Source organism: Bos grunniens, chromosome 12, assembly GCF_055505025.1.
Source record: "Bos grunniens cultivar Pamir isolate PY7600 chromosome 12, Bosgru_T2T1.0, whole genome shotgun sequence".
Classification (NCBI taxonomy): domain Eukaryota; kingdom Metazoa; phylum Chordata; class Mammalia; order Artiodactyla; family Bovidae; genus Bos; species Bos grunniens.
Window position 1 is genome coordinate 19,287,301 of NC_141176.1, and position 16,823 is coordinate 19,304,123.

Genomic DNA, 16,823 nt, shown 5'->3' on the forward strand with positions numbered 1-16,823 from the left:
CACCTTCTCATAAATGAAAATTTTAATGACTAAATAACCGTTTTTTAAAGTTCAAACTGTGGAATATTTGATCATCATGTCTTTTCAAAGCATTAGTCAAACAAATGATTTCTGTTACTCTGGCTATGAAATTTCATTAAAGAGTTGTACTTGGCTTAGATCCTGGAGAGAAAGCCAAAAAAATTATTCAGCTCTGCTCCCAGGCAACTCAGGCCCTGTAGACTTTTAGTAGATTTTGGCAGCATTCCTTTGCCTAAGACACAGTGAAATATTTCATATTCCTAACTTACGTGTGTGCACCTCTACAGATGACCCAATGTCAGTCACTCCAATGACTCATCTAAACATGTTTATGATATAAGTGGGGAGGACTGCATTTAAAGGGGGAAGGAGAAGCTAGGAGAAAGGTCATTTGGGGCCTTAAATGCCCTCATGGTATCCTTTAAAGTATTTTAAAGGGGAATAAATGGCTAATGCCTGTCTAGTCAAAGCTATAGTTTTTCCAGTAGTCATGTATGGTTGTGAGAGTTGGACCATTAAAGAAAGTTGAGCGCTGAAGAATTAATGCTTTTGAACTGTGGTATTGGAGAAGACTCTTGAGAGTCCCTTGGACTGCAAGGAGATCAAACCAGTGAATCCTAAAGGAGATCAATCCTGGGTGTTCATTTAAAGGACTGATGATGAAACTGAAGCTCCAATACTTTGGCCACCTGATGTGAGGAACTGACTTATTGGAAAAGACCCTGACACCAGGTAAGACTGAAGGTGGGAAGAGAAGAGGCTGGCAGAGGATGAGATGGTTGGATGGCATCACAGACTCAATGGACATGAGTTTCAGCAAGCTTCGGGAGTTGGTGATGGACAGGGAAGCCTGACGTGCTACAGTCCATGGGGTCGCAAAGAGTCGGACACGACTGAACTGAACTGAAATAGCTAATGAGAATTTCTAGGCCTTTATGTCTAATCTCCAACTGTACTGTTCAATAACAGTTCTAACTTCAAAGGTTTTCCACAAAATCTTAAGGGAGTGGGAAATTTATCTCTAAAGAAAAGTCTCAGGATTTCCATGGGTAAAACCATATCTTTTGTCCATCAACTGATGAATGAAAAATGAAGTTGTGGTACCTATATACAGTGGAATACTACTCAGATGTAAAAAGGAATGAAACTGATTCAGTTGTAGTAAGGTGGATGAACACAGAGTCTGTCATACAGGGTGAAATAAGTCAGAAAAATGAAGATCACATATCAATGCATATATATGGAATCAAGAAAAACGGTACTGATGAACCTATTTGCAGGGCAGGAATAGAGACACAGATGTAGAGAGTGGACTTGTGGACACGGCAGGGGAAGGAGAGGGTGGGGTGAACTGAGAGAGTAGCACTGACGTATAGACAGACACCACCATGTGTAAACTAGACAGCTAGTGGGAGGCTGCTGCACAGCACAGGGGTTCAGCCTGGCGCTCCGTGACGACATGCAGGGGTGGGGTGGGGCTGTGTGGGAGGGACGCGCAAGAGGGAGGGGATAGATAGATATATAAAAGTATATAGCTGATTCAATTTGTTGTACAGCAGAACCCAACATAGCACTGTAAAGCAATTATCCTCCAGTTAAAAGTAATTTTAAAAAAAAATGAGCCTTTTTTTCTTTCATATAGGTTTCTTTTATAATCAGCGATAAGTTAAAAGGGGAACATTTCCAAAAGTCTTCCATAGAGCTTGCTAATTTAAACTTAAGTCACAGTTACCTTCTCTCAACTAAAAAAAAAATTAGCCACATTAAAGAAAATTTCAGGAAAGTTCAGAAATTCCCATTCTTTTATCTTTTATTCCATATACAACTCACAGACAGAAATAATGCAATGAAAAAGTACATCTATGGGGGAAAATAATTGGGCCAATAAGTTTCATTTTTAAAAATCAATGGGATGGGTACTTTCCTGGCAGTCGAGTGGTTTAGAATATGCCTTCAAAGGCAGGGGACATGGGTTTGGTCCTTGGTCAGGAAACTAAGATGTCACATGTCTTGGGGCAACTAAACCTGACCAAATTGAAAGATCTCGCTTGCCACAGAGAAGATCCCACGCATAGCAAGTAAGACCCGGATGTAGCCAAAAATAAATAAATAAATATTTTTTTAAAAAATCAGTGGGATGGAGATTACAGGAGTATATATATTTCTCAACATTCAGTGAAACATTCTGTTAAAATGGGTACATTTGAATAAATATAAATTTTAAACTAAAAAAGTTCACACAAAAGTTCTACTGTATTTGTTATACCCCAAATAGGCCTCTCCCTACTGCAAAATCATAACTTGGAATTGCCTTCCCAGATATAATAAATTACAAAGCATACCATTATTGTTATTATGCCATTATCTGCTGAGCTGAAGTAAGAGTGATATATAATACTTATGTAATAAGTAATATGTCTGAAGTTGACACCTTACTTCAGAATGTCCCATGTATTCAAGACACCAAGCTTGTAAATTACCCCCCTCATCACCATCCCTACTTATTCAGGGTTGTCACTAAGTGACACCATGGTCTTTTCTTCCTCTTTTAACAGTTAGGCCTATTCTGTACTACTATTGCTTTGTCTGCTTCTTAAAATTCAATTCTTGACGGGCCATCTCTTTCTCATAATGAAAACTGTGTGCCCCTAAACCCCTTTCCTTTTTGGGGTACGTTGGAAAAACTGCTCAGTTCCATTTTTGTGAACCAAAGAAAGAGTTCAGTCCCCATGTGGTAAATATTTATTAGCTACCTACTTATGTGCCGGATACTGGGCTAGATCTTAGAAATGGCTGGTAAGTATAAAAGCAATGACTAGAAATATTTCTGTAACAAGGAAAAGAAAAATCACGGATTTTAATGAAAGATTAGGTCTCATAAACAGTGCAGTTAATAGAAGCTCTTAAAAGTACACAGAAATGCTATTTATAAACATATTGCTTTTCTTCAAGTATTAATATTTAGGAAAAACAAAAATGTCTTATTCAACCCTGAATTGTTTTTAGATTTAGTTTCATCATTTTTTGCTGTTTTTGTTCAGTTGCTAAGTCATGTCCAAATATTTGCAATAACTGATTTTCTAATATTTTTCAGGGTGGCAATGGTTTTTCTATAGTGTGAATAAAATATAATCTTAGACTATAATAAAATCAAGCAATCATTTGTTAAATCATTTCCCAGGGAAGATGGTTCCTAAATTCCCAAAAACCCACTCACAAATAAATTTCTAAGGTACAAAACACTTGGAATCTGAGGATGACTTATTCTCTATTTCTATATATTTACAATCCTATAGGCTTAAGAAATGGTGCCACTACTAAGATAATATCAATGAAATACTAGTTTAAAATAAAAGCTTATTCTGAAGATTGTGAAGCTATGTGCAATTCTATCAGTCTAAGCACTGAGTGTGGGGAATTCTGTAAAGAAGTAAAACTTGGTTTGTGATATAAATATAATTGCTTTGGATTTACTTTTGACTTCAAGAACAAGATACTAGTTCGGAAAAGGTTTCCACAGACCAGCTAAGTTTTTTCTTACACACAGGTCAACAGGTTTAAACACACACACACACACACACACACACACACACAAACCCATGAAACAAAACCTGTTCTACAGGCTTCTGAACACATACAGGAACTATTAGAGAAAGTACAGCCAGTTTACATTATACCTCGAGTACAAACCCTTTTAATTGTTCACTGACATTCTGCTTAAGTTTTCACTTCTGCTAAGTTGTTCTGCCTTAAAGGACTCACTTGAATCAGTAACTAAGGACATCTTTTTCGAGGCTGGCAGAGTAGATTAGAAACTTTGCTTAGAAAGATGCATCTTTAATCGATGACTCACTTTAGCAGCTAACAATATATACTTCCTTCTTCCCACAGAAGAACGATTACATGCCTTCCATGGATGCCTTTAAAAAGACGTGTAAAATTAGTATACAATCTCCTCTGTTAAGATTGTAAAATGAAGTTTATTGGAATGTGAATACATATTTCAAGAGTTTCCTCTTTTTTTCTCTGCTCTACTGCTTACATACATAAATGCAACTGATTAAAACAGTTCTTTACCAGAACAACAATATTTTATGAGAGTTTGGTACCATCTATGAGAACAAAATAACTGTTCTTATTCCTTATTCCTTAATTTGAAAGGTGCATTCATTTTGTATCAAATGGTAAGTGTGAGACGTAAATTATCTAATTTTTGTTTTCACTATAGAACTTTGAGTCTAACTGAAGCATTCAACATTCAAATTTCATATCCCTTTAATTAATGGCATCATTAACATTCCTAATTGAATTATGAGGGAATGCTGCAATTTATAATAATTGACACTATCAAACATCACAATGATCATATTAAATTTACTGACAATAAACAGATAGAGGTAACTTTGGAATTTTCATTCAGTTGAAAGAGAAACATGAAAAATGGTATCCTGCCACTGTTTTATTTTTGGAAACACTCTGTAAATAAAAACCCATTTCCAAAATAAGATATTCCATGGACACAGAATAGTTGGTAATGATTCAAGTGCCTTAGGCAACAGAGAAGTATTGTTTTGTAGTTGTTGTTGTTTTTTTAAACCTCTCCTAGTAACAGCAGTTCATCATGCACAAAGAAACGAGGTAACAGCTTGGTTTATAAAACAAATTTATAAGCAGTAACTGTAAAACCTCAACTAAACGAAAGTTTATCATACTAATTCCATTTCTGTGAACCAGGATAAGCAACCTGGTTGATAACTCACCCAATGTTATAGAAAAGTCCAGGCTTGTCTAAGCAGCGAAAAGTAGACCCATGGTGAGGTGCTGAAGACAGCTCTCTCTGGGGCTCAAAGCATTTTAGATGAAGCAGCCTTTATCTTCCATTTAACAGAGGGTGCCTCCTATTACCAAAGCATGGCAGAGAAAAGACTTTCCACGATCTGTCTTGACTTTCTGTCTCTCTCTTTGAAGAGTAACAGTTACCACCGGAAAACGTTAGCAGAAAATGCTCACTGAACACTCACACCGGGCAGCTGTAAATTTCCACTCTCTTTACTTGCTCTCAGATTCCCAGCCTTGCTTGTCTCTTAATCTGTCACAGGCAGTTCTGTTTCTGGTCAAACCAGCTTGCTTGTGCTTTCTCCTCTCCTCTAATGCATGCTTTTAGACACATACCACACAGTCACAGCTCCATCTTTTTCTCCCTCCCTCCCAATCATGCAATGTCACAAGAATGTGCGTAAAGCAATTAAGTTCAGGCAAATTTAATTCTTGGCCAAGAAAAAAAAAAAAGTCTAGGGATAAACAAAATTTTTTTCTCATCACATTTTTTCCCCTCTGAGTCCTATACTTGCATGGGGTTTTGTCAACAGATTAAATTGCCCTGACCATCTTGTTTCAAAATGTAAATAACAAAGGCATGTTGATAGTAATAACAGATTTATCTGCCAATATGCTAGTTCCTCTGGGCAGATGCTATTTTCAGTCATAATAAGAAAGTGTAGGAAGTAAATACACCAATATTAGCAATTTAATCTTGAGATTTAAAAAGCAAGGGAGATAGGGGGTCAGTGATGCAATGAATAATGCATCTAACTATAGTTCAGAAGATTCTTTAAAAAGCAAGGGAGGTGTTAGAATGAGTATTCATAATTTCAATGTAATTTTGTGAAAAATTTTTCAAAATATGGCATATTTTGAAATTTAGCATCAATATTAGTTATACAAAGGAAATTACATAGAACATAGAGAAACAACACCAAACACAAAATGGTTTATACCGTTAATGTGCAAACCAAATGCTCCCCATCCCTCCCCGCTTCATCACAAACAAGCACTATCGGTCAGGATATGTAACACCCCTTCAGTGAGAATTTTAAAAGCTAAAGGTTACAAAAAACATTTTTTCATTATTACACATGTATAATTATAGAGCAAACTATCTTTTTTTTGGCTATGCTGTGTGGCATGTGGGATCCTAGTTCCTTGACCATGGATCACACCCTGGAGTGGAAGCATGGAGTCTTAAATACTGGACCACCAGGAAAGTCCTGATCATCAATTTTGAGAGAAGGAGGCTCCTAATATTCACTTTCAATGGTTGCAAATGAGAGACTGGGTTTTTTTGGTAGGGGAATTCCTTCTCTTCTTTTGACTATGGCTATTAGGTTCACAAATTTTCATATATTCAATATGCTTCAGTCAATTACAGGCACTATTCTTTTGGCTGCTGTCCATGTAGCCTGTGTTTTTGCCCCCACCAAAAGCATGGTCTGAAGCAAAAAGCTCATGCAAATTGTTTTAATAAGAAACCCAATCACAGTGAGCAGGAGTGAGGGAATAGGGAAATAAAGCAAAGAAGGACAGCCAATGTGACAATGCCTCACCAAGCTGGCCACCTGTTAAATCTATCAGACTGAGCCTCTTAGAAGCCATATAAAGTGCATTTCAGGATCACCCCTAGGGCTTGGGGGTGGGAGGGTGGAAAAGGAAGAGGAAGAATTTACCTATGGCTCTCATCTTTTCTTGATCAAAGGCTTTCCCCAAAGGGCATTAAATCCCCTACCCTTGAGTTTAACTGCTCTGTTCTTCTGGGTTGCACAAGTGTGGGTCTGGACCTTGAGGAGACCTCATAGCAGTGGCCACAGGGAAGCCTTGGGGCAGGTAGCAGAGGGCTTGCAGAAGGACGAGAGATGAAGCTGTGAGATTGTACCTGCATGAGGGTTTGCACGGAGCTGAAATGAGACAAGCAAGTCCCAGAGGACCTGCAATGGTATATGTTGTTTAGTTGCTCAGTTGTGTCAGACTCTTTTGTGACCCCATGGACTGTAGCCTGCCAGGCTCTTCTGTCTGGGGGATTTCCCAGGCAAGAATACTGGAGTGGGTTGACATTTCCTTCTCGGGGGGATCTTCCCAATCCAGGGACCATGTTTCCTGCCTTGGCAGGCAGATTTTTTTTTACCACTGAGCCACCTGGGAAGCCCTGTAACAACATATAAGACAAATCTAAAACAATTGGTCAGGGACTTCTTCAGAAGTCCAGTGATTAAGACTCCTCACTTCTACTGCAGGGGGCACAGTTTCGATTCCTGGTCAGGGAACTAAAAACCTGTATGTCACTCCGTGTGGCCAAAAATTTAAACACACACACACACACACAAAACAATTGCTCATATTTCTCATATGAGTTCATTATCTTTTACTCAAAATCCTGTGACTCAAATTCTACCCAGGTAGAACTCTGTGAAATCACATATTACTCCACTTCAGTGATAATGATCATTTCATTTACCTGCAACTTTGCTTATTTACAATATCATGAGGAGGGTGGCTTAAAATCTGGCAATTGGAAGTGATATCTGGAAGGTCTTAAATAAGATTTTCTCTTTTTTTCTACTTTATTTATATCATTGGGTCAGCCAACAAGTTTTACTGCAAGAAGGCATAAATTTTACAGCCTCCTTTCACCTTATCTTGCATGCATTTTTTTTAAAAGACCTCTTATTACTTAATTAAATTCCTATTTATTAGTTCTGTACATCACTCCATTTCCCATGGTCCACATCTTTCTGTATTTAACTCTCTATGGAAAGGGGTCAGCCTCTATTTTCCTCACAATCTTCCCTCCTGATCAATAACACTGTAGTTACCTAAACAGATAAGAAAGTTTATTTTGTGTTTGCTTTAATTATACTTCTAAGGTTGGTGATGGTAAAATAAAACAAGAACTCTAGTACTTTAACACAGAGTGTAAACTAACATAACTTTTCCCTGTAGGGATATTAACAATAAGTTGTAAAAGGCTTAAAATATTCATATTCCTTTTCATTTACTAATTCAATGTCTACAAATTCATTCTAAGAATAACAAATATGCAAGGAAGCATATACAGAGATATTTATTACACCGTGTGTGCTCAGTTGCTTCAGTCGTGTCCAACTCTTTGTGACCCCATGGACACACAGCCTGCCAGACTCCTCTGTAAACTGGATTTCTCAGGCAAGAATACTGGCCTGGGGTGCCATGCCCTCCTCCAGGGAATCTTCCTGACCCAGGGCTCAAACCCGCACCTCCTGCATTGCAGGTGGATTCTTTACCACTGAGCCACCACTACTACGTATAGCAAACACCCTCCCCAGAAAGTCCAAAACTACGTGATTGACTATATTTAATCATTGGATTCCATGTAGCATGGGCATTGATCAATCGAAGCAAGTGTACAAACAATTAGCATAGTCCCAGGCCATTCAGCATACCTGCTGAATACTGAGTGGAGTTCATTCATCCATACAGAATATCATCGTCAAACTGCTTAAGAATATTTAAAGAAATGGGGATATATTTATTGTATAATATCAAGTTAAAAAATCCAAGATCCTAAGCTTAATAAAGAATATGAGCTCCCAATTTTTGTTCTAATTTTTCCACAAACATTTCTTTTTATATGGATATGGAAATAATACCAAATGTTAACGTTAGTTGGAACACTGGTAATTTTTTTAAAAATATTAAAAATTTTCTTTTAATATTTCTTTTTATTTACTTATTTGCATATTAACTTGGCTGTGCCGGGTCTTAGTTGCCACATGTGTGATCTTTAGCTGTGGCATGTGGGAATTTTGATTTTTCAGTTGCAGCAGGTGGAATCTAGTTCCCTGACGAGGGATGGAACTTGGGCCCCCTGCGTTTGGAGTATGGAGTCTTAATCACTGGACTACCAGGGAAGTCCTAGAACACTGGTGATTACATTCATATATTCCAGTGTTTTCCAAATATTCTATAATTAACATGTACAATCAGTTTCACTACAAAACAAGGTAAGTGTTCCTAAAAATCAACACGTTACACAGCTCTGTATCATGCAGTAAGAACCACAGAAACTGTGGGGGAAATTGGGTTGGAGCTCAATACTCAATAATGTAATCAGAAACATACTTATTTCTCTTAAAGTAGAAACCTAATAAAAATAACACATTTTTTTACAGCAAGTGGTTTAAGAAATACATAAAATAAATATGGCATAAACAAATACATAAAATAAAGACCACAATAAATATGGCATTTTTCCTTGAAAAAGACCTGATATTTGCTTGTGGAGGTGGATGTTAGACTTATAGCTTGTGAATTATGTCAAAAGTGGAAATAGGATTTATCTTGTTGATAGCCATACCACCCTGAATGCACCTGATCTCATCTCATCTTGGAAGCTAAGCAGGGTTGGGCCTGGTTAGTACTTGATGGGAGGATTGTCTGTTATCAGCTGAAAAGTTATAACACCAAAGGTGGATGAATGTGACTCACATAATATGAGGTATACAGAGATGGCTGGTGTGTGTTTGAGATGTGTGCATGTCTGTGTTTTGTGTATTTCTCCATGGCTTGGTTCAGCTGGGTGGCTTTTTGCATTCATGAAACTGTACAAAAGCAAATGAGAAATCTGCATTATGTTCAAATGTTTCCTAATACATCAATCATATTGGAACAAATCTGTGTTTTCAAAACGTGTTAAAGCAGAAATGACTGTTACTTTCACCACCATAAAATATATATATATATATATTTGAATATGCTAACAAGTATTGTGAACTTATTGCTATTATTTTGCTAATTTGGAGAACTAAAGATTTTTTTAAGTGGTATTTACTTCTCTCTGTTTCCCCCCCTCGCTTCTCATTTATGCTTTTGTTTCTCTATTTTTCTCTCTTCTTAAAGATTACAGTGTAGATACAAAATATTAATACCACAGCTACACATTCACGTAGCCTAGGAATAACATTCTTCAATGGTCTTAAGCCAAAAAGAAAGCCCCAAAGCAAAGAATCTATTTACTACCTTAGGAGTTTGTCATGCTATCCACGTACCACAGATACCTCAAGTTCTTTTCATAATTCCCTGGAACTTGCTTAAAGATATTCAAATTGTTTTCATAAAAGCAGAATATAGAGGAAATGCTAGATGATAAATGCTTTAGAGGTGTTCAAGCTGCAGTGAAATGGGGGTTAATTGATAGAATGAAAACACATTTCCAATTATCCATTAATTGCTAATCCTTGGCTAAATTTGGAAAGCTTTAAAAGATTTTCAGCAAGATAACAAAGCTTCATTAGTCTGTTTTTGTTCTCATGCTAATTCTGCTTCCATCTCGTCCTGCTTTTTTTAGGAAGGAGGAAGCTTGGATTACAGAATTTAGGTGACAATCCTGCCCACTGGCTGTATTTCCTAAATGCTGGAGCAATCTTTCAAAGTTGAGAACATCAGACCTTTTCTCAATTTGGAGCACTACTCTGGCCCCCTGCTGGTACAGCGCTGCAGTGGCAGCTAAAATACTTAGGTCTCAGCAGTGAGCTCTACCATGCCAGTCTAAGGAAGGACCACCTTGTTTCCCTAATGCCAGGATAAAATATATCTCTACGTACATCTATTCACTAATAAATGAATATAGCTATATAGCCTCTGAAGGGCTTTATGTGATAAACTATTGTGAACATTCTTCTTATATCAAGTGGCTAGTTTCATAGGCCACAGAATCTTTGGAATTAGGCTGACCCGGACTTGAATGAAAACAGATTGTATATAAGCAATATTATCTTTAAGTTGGATACAACTGTATACACTCCAGCACTAGTTATGAGGATCAAGTGAAATATAATATACATACATGCCTGGCATCTAGTTAACTGTTAACTGTTAGACACCGATCCACTCACAAAATTAAGAAAAAAAACAAAACTCTTATATTCTAAAAGTACATCATCCAACTTGAAGTTTCTCTGTGACTACTCTCAGATGAGGCAGGTCCTTTGGAGGGGGTCACAGGTAGTTTGTAGTCAACCTCATTCATGAAATACTTAGTAGATGCAAAGTGCTACAGTAAGAGCCCCTGAGATACACATAACCCACACACCAAGTCATTAACTCTGTGTTTAAGGACTTTTAAATTTGTCTTGAGACTTCCCTGGTGGTCCAGTGGTTAAGACTCTGTGCTTCCACTGCAGGAAGGGTGGGTCTGACCCTGGGTTGAGGTTCTAAGATCCTGTATGACACTTCTGTTATTCAGTCTCTCGGATCGGTCCAACTCTTTGTGACCTGCTGAACTGCAGCACCCTAAGGCTTCCCTGTGTTTCACTATCTCCTGCAGTTTTCTCAAACTCATGTCCATTGAGTTTGCCATAGCACAGTCCAAAAAAGAAAAAAAAAAAAGGCTTATACACCAACCAGGCCAAAATAATTCAATTAAAAGAATTCTGAAATAGCTCGCCAGTCCAGGTTTGATGCATGAGACAGGGTGCTCAGGGCTGGTGCACTGGGATGACCCTAAGGGATGGGATGGGGAGGGAGGTGGGAGGGGGGTTCCAGATGGGGAACACATGTACACCCATGGCTGATTATTGTCAATGTATGGCAAAAACAACTATAATATTGTACAGTAATTAGCCTCCAATTAAAATTAAAAAAAAAAAAGAATTCTGGATGCAGTTTTTTTTTTTTTTTTTTGCCACACCACATGGCCTGTGGGATCTTAGTTCCCCCATCAGGAACTGAACCTGCCCTTGGCATTAAAAGCATGGATTCCTAATCACTGGACCACCAAGAAATTCCCTGGATGCAGCATTTTAAAAAAGCACAAGACAGGAGTACAGACACTCTGGAGTCCAGTATAATTTACTCTAACCAAAAGATAGAGCTGAGGTGGGGGAAAGGGAAACAGGATATTAGCCAATTGATCTAAGTAAAATAGTACAAGAAATCTCAAAGGTTCTAGAACTATCACAGGGGTTCCAGAATATTTATGAATTTGAGAGTAATTGCAAATTATCAAGGAGACTGTCTATAACAGTGCTTTATTTTACACTTGATTAATCCACATCTTTCATTTCAACAAACAAATCTGGGATACTTTCTATGTGACACAAAGCAGAGTTTTTTTTATATTTATTTATGTATTTGGCTGCACCAGGTCTTAGTTGCCACACGTGGGATCTTTCCTCTTTGTTTCCACATGTGGGATGTAGTTCCTGAACCAGGGATTGACCCTGGGCCCCCAGCACCGGGAGCGGGGAGCCTTAGCCACTGGACCACCAGGGAAGTCCCCAAAGTAGTCCCCATAATGAACTTCAGTCAATACTGTCGGTACTTTCAGGGTTGCTACTAGCTTACTTTGGTAAGAGTCAGAAAAAGGGACAGCTGCATCAAGCAGGTGCACAGACTAACCAGACTATAGCATCATCATGCAAAGAACAAGTATTCTTTTCTTCAGGCAGATGCACCCCTGCACCAGCCTGGCACGTAGTCTGATTGGAGGGAAGGGGGAATGTGAGCTGGATTCCAGGCCCTACTCACTTCCCTAGCCAGGAGTTTTGAGCAGTGGACAAACCATACAACTAATATGCAATGGCCCTGAACACAATCGCAAGGCCCTGTTACAACTTTCTTATCATGTCCATATATAGGATTCATTCATCCAACCATCTGAGGAAAATATGCTCTTTGGGGATACAGAGTGAAATAAGGAATTCACATTCTCTTAGGGGGTATAATACATGTACCAAAAATCACTACAGTGTAAGGCAAAAAGTTATGAATCACAAATGAAAAGACTAATGAAATGCCAAAACATTCAGGAGAGCCAAACCATACTTATATCTTGAGGAATCACAGAAGGTTTCAGAGAAAAGGTGCACTGACCCCAGTTCTGAACGATGGGTACCATTTGGTCACATGGAGATAGGAACAGAGGATTTAGGAAGTACAAGATGTAAATAACAAACAATAATTTAGTTTATCAGAAGCAAATGCTATGTGAATGACAGTAAAAAGAAAAACAGATTGGGACCAGATTATGAAGAGTTTGTAATACGAGGCTAATGAGTTTAACTGTTAATTTGTGGGCAAAGGAGAGCCATGAGGTAATCAAACTCTTTCATGAATATGAATTTAGAAGAGTAAAAAAGAATCAAAAAGGTAGAGAAATAGGTGGAGATGAAATGAAAGGCAATTGCACTAATCTAGGATGACAACGTGGAGAAGGCAATGGCACCCCACTCCAGTACTCTTGCCTGGAAAATCCCATGGGTGGAGGAGCCTGGTAGGGTGCAGTCCATGGGGTCACTAAGAGTCAGACACGACTGAGCAACTTCACTTTCATTTTTCACTTTCATGCATTGGAGAAGGAAATGGCAACCCACTCCAGTGTTCTTGCCTGGAGAATCCCAGGGACGGGGGAGCCTGGTGGGCTGCCGTCTATGGGGTCGCACAGAGTCGGCCACGACTGAAGCGACTTAGCAGCAGCAGCAGCAGCAGCAGGATGACAATGTGGAGAAGGCAATGGCACCCCACTCCAGTACTCTTGCCTGGAGAATCCCATGGGCGGAGGAGCCTGGTAGGCTGTAGCCCATGGGGTCGAACAGAGTCGGCCACAACTGAAGCGACTTAGCAGCAGCAGGAGCAGCAGCAGCAGCAGGATGACAATGAAACTAACTACACAGTGGGAAGGAAAGGACTATGTGAGTGTCAGAGACAATAGATTTGGCACCTGAATAAATGTAGGTGGTAATGGAGAGAACAAACAAGATGATGAGTTTTCATGCCTATGTGAGAGCAGATGGGTAATATCTTCAAAGTAAATAAGGGCCAAAGAAGAAAAAACAAATCTTTACACAATAACAACTTGCTTTTATGTAACAAGTTTGAGATGCCAGCAAGACTTCTGGATATAGATGTTTACAGAGGCAGTTGAACACACAGAACTAGGAGAGAAAATAGAGCCAGAGATATACATCGGGGGTCGCCCATGCTGCCTATGCAATGTGTGCTCATCAACTGCTCACTCTTGTCCAATTCTTTGCAACACCATAGACTGCTAGCAGCTAGGGTCCTCTGTTCATGGAATTTTCCAGCAAAGAATACTGGAATGGGTTGCCATTTTCTACTCCAAGGGATCTTTCTGACTCAGGGATCGAACCCTCATTTCCTATGTCTCCTTCATTGGCAGGCAGATTCTTTACCACTGTGCCACCTGGGAAGTCAATGCAATATGAGAGACCAACAAGAAAGACAAGAACAAACCTTTAAAGAACACCTACAGGTGGTGATAGAGAAAAACAGTGACTAAAGAAATCATAGTCAGAGAAGGAAAGGAGAACCAGAAGAGTATACTATCACTATGACCAAAAATCAGAGCATCAAGAATATGAAGTGTGCAATAACAGTATTGAACACTGTAGAGCAGTGAGGAGCACCCTGCGTACACCTGTAATCTAATTGTCAAGGCTCGCTTTCAATTCTTACAAACCAAAAGTATTAGGGGAAATAGTGATATCCAAAGAAGTAGGACAAGGAAGGGGGCTTTTAAGTATTCATATTCCCCTAAAATCCTGAAATATAGGCTGATCAGTTCAGTTCAGTTCAGTCGCTCTGTCATGTCCGACTCTTTGCGATCCTATGGACTGCAGCATGCCAGGCCTCCCTGTCCATCACCAACTCCCAGAGCTTGCTCAAACTCATGTCCATTGAGTCAGTGATGCCATCCAGCCATCTCATCCTCTGTCGTCCCCTTCTCCTCCTGCCTTCAATCTTTCTGAGCATCAGGGTCTTTTCAAATGAGTCAGTACTTCCTATCAGATAGACAAAGTATTGGAGTTTCAGCTTTAGCATCAGTCCTTCCAATGAATATTCAGGACTGATTTCCTTTATGATTGACTGGTTGGATCTCCTTGTAGTCCTAGGGGCTCTCAAGAGTCTTCTCCAACACTACAGTTCAAAAGCATCAATTCTTCGGCGCTCAGCCTTCTTCACAGTCCAACTCTCACATCCATACATGACTACTGGAAAAACCATAGCCTTGACTAGACGGACCTTTGTTGGCAAAGTAATGTCTCTGCTTTTGAATATGCTATCTAGGTTGATCATAACTTTCCTTCCAAGGAGTAAGCATCTTTTAATTTCATGGCTGCAGTCACCATATGCAGTGATTTTGGAGCCCCCAAAAAATAAAGTCTGATACTGTTTCCACTGTTTCCCCATCTATTTCCCATGAAGTGATGGGACCGGATGCCATGATTTTCGTTTTCTGAATGTTGAGTTTTAAGCCAACTTTTTCACTCTCCTCTTTCACTTTCATCAAGAGGCTTTTTAGCTCTTCTTTGCTTTCTGCCATAAGGGTGGTGTCATCTGTGTATCTGAGATTATTGATATTTCTCCCAGAAATCTTGATTCCAGCCTGTGCTTCATCCAGCCCAGTATTTTGCATGATGTACTCTGTATATAAGTTAAACAACTAGGGTGACAATATAAAGCCCTGACGTACTCCTTTCCCTATTTGGAACCAGTCTGTTGTTCCATGTCCAGTTCTAACTGTTACTTCCTGACCTGCATACAGATTTCTCAAGAAGCAGGTCAGGTGGTCTGGGATTCCATCTGTTTAAGAATCTTCCACAGTTTATTGTGATCCACACAGTCAAAGGCTTTGGCATAGTCAATAAAGCAGAAGTAGATGTTTTTCTGGAACTCCCTTGCTTTTTCTATAATCCAGCGGATGTTGGCAATTTGATCTCTGGTTCCTCTGCTTTTTCTAAATCCAGCTTGAACATCTGGAAGTTCATGGTTCACATACTTTTGAAGCCTGGTTTGGAGAATTTTGAGCATTACTTTACTAGCGTTGAGATAAGTGCAACTGTGTGGTAGTTTGAGCATTCTTTGGCATTTTCTTTCTTAGGGATTGGTATGAAAACTGACCTTTTCCAGTCCTGTGGCCACTGCTGAGCTTTCCAAATTTGCTGGCATATTAAGTGCAACACTTTAACAGCATCATCTTTTAGGATTTGAAATAACTCAACTGGAATGCCATCATGTCCACTAGCTTTGTTTGTAGTGATGCTTCCTAAGGCCCACTTGACTTCACATTCCAGGATGTCTGGTCTAGGTATCTGATCACAACATCATGGTTATCTGGGTCATGAAGATCTTTTTTGTATAGTTCTTCTGTGTATTCTTGCCACCTCTCCTTAATATCTTCTGCTAGGTCCTTATAATTTCTGTCCTTTATTGTGCCAATCTTTGCATGAAATGTTCCCTTCAGTTCAGTTCAGTTCAGTCGCTCAGTCATGTCTGACTCTTTGCGACCCCATGAATCGCAGCACACCAGGCCTCCCTGTCTATCACCAACTCCCGGAGTTCACTCAGACTCATGTCCATTGAGTCAGTGACGCCATCCAGCCATCTCATCCTCTGTCGTCCCCTTCTCCTCCTGCCCTCAATCCCTCCCAGCATCAGAGTCTTTTCCAATGATTCAACTCTCTGCATGAGGTGGCCAAAGTACTGGAATTTCAGCTTTAGCATCATTCCTTCCAAAGAAATCCCAGGGCTGATCTCCTTCAGAACAGACTGGTTGGATCTCCTTGTAGTCCTAGGGGGTCTCAAGAGTCTTCTCCAACACCACAGTTCAAAAGCATCAATTTTTCGGCATTCAGCTTTCCTTACAGTCCAACTCTCACATCCATACATGACTACTGGAAAAACCATAGCCTTGACTAGACAGACCTTTGTTGGCAAAGTAATGTCTCTGCTTTTGAATTTGCTATCTAGGTTGGTCATAACTATAACTTTCCTTCCAAGGAGTAAGCATCTTTTAATTTCATGGCTGCAGTCACCATCTGCAGTGATTTTGGAGCCCAAAAAAATAAAGTCTGACACTGTTTCCACTGTTTCCCCATTTATTTGGCATGAAGTGATGGGACCAGATGCCATGATCTTCCTTTTCTGAAGGTTTAGCTTTAAGCCAACTTTTTCACTCTCCACTTTCACTTTCA

General features: G+C 39.3%; 1 protein-coding gene across 7 annotated transcripts in view; it reads right to left on the reverse strand.

Moving 5' to 3' along the window:
• CAB39L (calcium binding protein 39 like) overlaps positions 1-16,823 on the reverse strand; it is a 117,929-nt gene that overhangs the window by 84,569 nt on the left and 16,537 nt on the right. For 3 of the 7 annotated variants that reach the window (XM_086329127.1, XM_086329124.1, XM_086329125.1), the window contains one exon: positions 4,782-4,919. The exons of the other annotated variants lie outside the window; for them this stretch is intronic. The gene's annotated coding sequence lies outside the window, so the exon portion shown is untranslated. The remainder of the gene's footprint in view (positions 1-4,781; positions 4,920-16,823) is intronic. 7 annotated transcript variants of the gene reach the window in all.